We start from the raw sequence: 6,000 nt of genomic DNA on the forward strand, positions 1-6,000 counted from the left end.
AGTGAGTTCAAGGACAGCCAGGACTACATATAGAAATCCTGCCTCGAAATATGGAACAAGACAAAAATGGCAAAAAGGAAAAGAAAATGTGGATTACTTGTATTCCCTGTGAGAAAATACCTGAGACAATCACCTTAACAGGAGGGAGCATTTCTTTGGCCTGTGGTTACACACATCCGTGTGTAGCCTTTAAGCACTGTGTTCAGGTGAAACAGAATAGCAGGCCATGGCAGAAATTGCTCACTATTTGACAGCCATGAAGCCAAGAGAAGACAGAAATGAACTGGGGTTATAGTACCTCCCTTAAGGACACACACTGAGTGATCTAGTTTCTATTAGGCCCCGCCTATTAAGGGTTCCACCCAGCAACCCCAAAGGCTGAAGACACAGGGGCCTCTGGAGGGACCATCAGCATTATAGCACTGTCTGAAAAGTTGAGTGCAGGAGGGACCTTGGTAGCCGCTTTTTGGAGTTCAATACACATTTCTAGTGATTTTTTTTTAGAGTAAGTGAAGGTACTGATGAGTGTTTTTAAAAAAACCAATAATGGAACAGGTTACTTAATGAAGCGTGGCATTGAGACCTGAGTCCATATTGCCTTTGAGAAGTTTAGAAAATGTATTTGACCCAAACTGATTGAAATAGAGGTTTCATGAATCTAAGAATCTATGGGTCTTGTGATGTTAGCTTAATAAAAGGTATTACTATACTTCATGGAAATGGGGGGAAAATGCATACACACACACACACACACACACACTCCACTATACAGTGCATATGTGCATACTTAGGTTAATAGGATAAGAAATGAAATGAAGATCAAGAAATACCCTTTAATAGAAACTTCATCTCCTTCCCTGCACATTTATGGCCCTCACTAGTTCCCCTCCACGCTGCCCATTCCGAGTGATGTCACATCCTATACCGTGCCCAGGCCACCATCAGATCACTTCACGTTGGATGGAGTTCTCTGGAGGTATACGAGGCCTAGACCCAGGCAGGTTTGAACACTGAGTCCCACCACTTCCCTTTGCATTGGAGCACCATGAAAAGGAAAGCAGTGTGTTTTCGCTCTCCTCCCCTAGAGCTTTCCGAGGACCGCCGAGATGGACCTTTCCTGCTAAGGGCAGGGGTGCCTCACAGAACAAAACCTTCTACCAGAGCTGCCTCTGTTGAATTCCAGGACTGGTGGCATTCGAGCCACGGACTCCTCTGCAGCATGACCCCTCGTGCAGAGACTACAGACAGACCCACTGAGGTTTATCAGCCTGTCATTCATAGAAAGAGGCTGACCTATGAGATTAAACGGGCCACACCGCGAAGGTAGCAGCTCCCAGCCTTGCAATGCTCTTCTTCAATCTTCTTACTGAGTTCCCTCCCAGGAGCAGGGAAGGGTTTCCCCTCCACTTCTGATTTGCCCTTTGCAGCTTTGTGATCTGCAATAACCTCCAGAACTTCTTTGCAGCCCTTGAGAGAGAGAACAGGCAAGCTTGCCGAGACTCTTTGTGTTTTCTCCCCTGTCCTCTGTGTATGAGGACAAGGACAACTTGGGAAAGGCTCATGATGTTTGGCATAAAGACACTATGCCAGGGTCAAGGGCAGGGGAAGAAATAACTAGAGCACAGAACTGTCACTCAAGCTGATCTACAAAACCAATGGTCTGTGACATAGACTTGTGTCCCAGACAGAAGAGGCGGGAGGCTAAGCTTCGTAGTGTTGGGTGGGCAGTGCTGAGCAGCCTGGGAAGTGGTGTTGCCACCCTGCAGCTACCACAGATGAGACCGGTATCTGGGAAGCAGTGTTACTACTTATTAAATGCTTATCAAGCAATAGTTTTCTATGGACATTGGTGCAATGGTGAGTGCCAACCAAATACTATCTTTGTTAGCCATTGCTTTTTTTCTTCCCAATCTTCATGATGTCTCCACAAGAAAATCATTATCATTACTGTCAGTTTTTAGATGGCATCAATAGGTCACCCTGCCTGCCCATGGTGATGCAACTGAGGTGCGCCAGAGCTGGAAATCCCATTATGAGTGTGTGTGTGTGTGTGTGTGTGAGAGAGAGAGAGAGAGAGAGAGAGAGAGAGAGAGACAGAGAGAGAGACAGAGAGAGAGACAGAGAGACAGAGAGACAGAGAGACAGAGAGACAGAGAGAGAGACAAGAGAGAGACAGAGAGAGAAAGAGGAAAGAGAGACTCATTAAGACTGGGGGAACTCTCCCTTTTGGCAAGATTGCCTGGGATCTGCCTGTCCCTGCCCCATCTCCCAACACTGAGGTTACAGGAAAGTGCCACCATTCCTTTTTTGTGTGTGACTGCCAAGGATCAAACTGAGATCCTCTGGGACAAGCACTTCACCAACCTAGCTATCCCATCATCTCCCTCTGCTTTTTCCTTGTAGTTCTGGGACTGAAGCTACCTCAGACCTTCGAGGCAAGCACTATACCGCTGAACTACGGCCTCTACCTTCATCCTTGTGCTGTTATCCTCCTGGTATCCTGTGTAAGCAACAACAACCTGAACAGCAAACACTGTCCTTCATTAAAGCACCAAACCTGCGTGATGAAAATCACGAGAAAGCAGTGTGGGTGAGTAGAAACTCGCCAAACAGAGACGCCAACACATGGCGGAGAAGAAAGGCAAAGGCACTGTGACGGTTTGGGGAGATGACTCCATTGGTAAAAGGCTTACGCGACCTAAATTTGAACCCCAAATCTGATGTAACTAATCCAGAATTGGTGGATTTTTAATCCCACACTTGTAATCCCAGCGCTGTAGAAGCAGTGATGGGCAATCCCTGGGACTCAATAACCAGCCAGCCAGCGCCATGCCAATGGCAGGCCATATCTCCACAAAACAAGGTGGAGGGCTGCAGAGATGGATCAGTGGGGTAAAGGTGCTTGCTGCACAAGCCTGAAGGCCCAGGTGCGATCCCCAGCATTCATGTAAAAATCTAGAGCTAGGGAAAATGGAGATGAGGACATAAATGACCAGCCAACCTAGATTAACAAGCAGTGAGCCCCAGGCTCAGTGAGAATCTCTGTTTCAAGGGAATAAAGCAGAGAATGATAGAGCAAAAACATCCAGAGTCTTTCTCTGGCTTCCACATGTGCATAATCATGCTTGGGTCCATACACATGTAAACAGCACCCTAATAAATAAGTTTAAAAATAAAACCAGGGATGAGCAGTAGATCAGTATTTATCCCGGGTATACAAATGGACTTTGGACTCCCATCCAACAATGTGAGATGCATTCTCACCCTGAACCCTTGGGGGAGGGTCTAAGCCCTGCCCTGGATGAAATGACAGACTATGGACACCCCCCATGGAGGGCCTTACCCTCCCTGGGGAAATGTGGGGATATTGGGAGGTTGGGGGGAGGGCACGGGAGGAGGGGAGGGAAACGGAGAGGGACCTGGAACTGACTTGTGAAGCAACCTTGTTTCTAATTTAAATTTAAATTTAAAAATAAATAATAAAAATAAAAAAATAAAACCAGGGAGATACCACCTCATGACACCCAAAGTTGACCTTTAGCCTCTACAGTCATGTGTTCCCTCACAAGCATAGAAAACACATGAAAGCACGCATGCACAATATCATGAAGTAGGTGACAAATGAACTCTGAAAACACATGATACAGTCATCTCCAGTAGCTTCTAGAATGCACTAGAGAGAAAATGAAGGAAGCATAGTGTGATGGCTATTCTTAGCTGTCAACTCGACTATATCTAGAAATGAACTGTAATCCAGAAATCAAAGGATGACATGGCCTGAAGGAAGCTGGAGATCAAGTGCAGGGGTAGAGAGAGAAGAAGGATGAAAACGTGAGGGGCTCGGCCTGAAAGGGACTTAGCAGGTTTCGATTCCAGAGGTGGAACACTTCTGAGGTATGTTAAGGGTATGGGTGGGGCCAAGGGGCTAAGTAGAAAGGCCACTGTATTAGAGAAGATCCCAGAACTTGAAGGTAGATTGGTGAATGGGTTCCCCATGTGATAAAGGTACCCTTCGTGCTGAAAGGGACAGTGGTCTGGGTGCTGGAGATGGCAACGGATGAAGGCATCACTGAGGGTGTAGTAGGTGACAATGACACAAAGGACATCTCAGAGGACAGCAAGGTATTATCAAGGCATTCAGGGTAGAAAAGACATTCTCCTGTCATTTAAATCACAGCAGAAAGCAGATGGCCCATCTATGGTGGGGGGTTAAGGATCATATAATAAATGCATTATTGTCCCAGGTGTGGAACGAGCATAGGGAATCCATAAGTGATAGTGACGCCCTGAGGCAGCCATAGGAGCTCATTCCTCTCCAGATACAGGAACTCTCATGCCTACTCCACTTGACCCTCTGACCCAACCACACCCTGAGTCTCCCCTCAGAACTGCTACATGTTTGAAATCCCAGCCTGTTGTAAGATGTTTAAAGCAGGTGTTTTTTCTTTTCTTTTCTCTTATTTTATCAGAAGACTGGAATCACAGCAGAGTTGGAACAGGCTTCTGCCTTGGAGCATTTTAGCCGTGTCCAGACCTCCACCACCAGCTTCTACTTCCTGGAGTAGAACAAGGGAATGTGACATGCTCACGCAAGCCAGCCTTTCAACCATACAAAACTGCTCTGACCTACCGAGAGCTGAGATTGCTTGGTAGAAAAGTGCAGAATTCCTGCACGTTGGGAACACCAAAGCCAGCCCACGTGTTGTAGTCTACAAGGGCAAATCAATCCATGTTTGGACTGATAGATAGTAGGGTGATTCTAGGAGCTCTGTGATGGCTTCCGAGAGCCTAGGGAGCTTCTTGGAAATCATCTCACTGCAGCCTGAACTCTCATTTTAAACAAAAGATTGACTTTCTCTGGATCAATTTCACTCATTTTTCACTTGTTCAAGATTGTCATTTTTATGCCTACCCAGGTATGCCCAAAGTGTCAGACAAGGTGGCACAGGTCTACAATCCCAGCATTTAGGAGGCGGAGGCATGAGGAGGATTCTAAAGATAGCCTAAACTGCATAGTGGGATCTTATATCAAACAAAACAAAACAAAATTGGCCCAAGTAAGATTAGACTGCAACACTGGGATTGTGTAAAGATGTAGAAAAAGGAGGCCTAACTATTGGATGGCAGGAGTCCCTTCCAAATCTACTTGTTGGTAAGTAGAGTAGCCCACTGAGCAGACTGGGCTGCTTAGCTCTTTTGTGTGATGCAGGCTCCCCCAGACATTGCCTTGCTCTATCATAAAACTGTGACTGATGGAAAATAAAAGTAATTCGTTGGGGCATGTTCTTATCTAATCCCAGGAGTTCTTTGGGGATTTGGACCTTGCTCCCAGCTTGGATCAGTCTCCACCCTCTCCTTCATGTGCTCACTAAACAATTCTTCTTCAGAAGCCTCCTTCCAAGTGAAGCAAAGGTCACAAATGCAACTGGCCTGAAGTGATTTGAATAGTCACACTACTAGCTCTTTGTTGTTGTTGGATCATCATCATCATCATCATCATCATTATAATTGCTTTTTTGAGACAGAGTTTCCTTGTATTTCTTTGGAACTCTGTAGACCAAGCTGACCTCAAACTCACAGAGATCTGCCTGCCTCTGCCTCCCGAGTCCTGGGATCAAAGGCGTGCGCCACCAACGCCCGGCTGCTTCTAGCTCTTTGTGAGTAGGGTGGCTTATCCCTCTGGAACGAGACACTTGGTGTCACATCAGTTTCCATGGAAGTGTTAACATGTTTCTTAAAGGATGCAGTTTTCCAGCAGGACACCCCAAACTGGCTGCACAGTTCCATCTGCTTCAAATTATGTTTTCCGGGAGACAAATACACAGCCCTCTGACTCCAAAAATATTTCTTGGTATTAGCCAAAAATACATTTGTTCTTGGATTCCTAAAAATGCAGGCCATGTGAAATATGTGGGGAGCATGCACTCTCAGGAGTTGACCGAGAAGAAAAAGAAAAGAACTCTTTAAAAACCCTTGCTGAGAAGCATCAAGAATGGTTCA

The sequence above is a fragment of the Mesocricetus auratus genome, unplaced genomic scaffold (assembly GCF_017639785.1).
Source record: "Mesocricetus auratus isolate SY011 unplaced genomic scaffold, BCM_Maur_2.0 Super-Scaffold_100020, whole genome shotgun sequence".
NCBI lineage: Eukaryota > Metazoa > Chordata > Mammalia > Rodentia > Cricetidae > Mesocricetus > Mesocricetus auratus.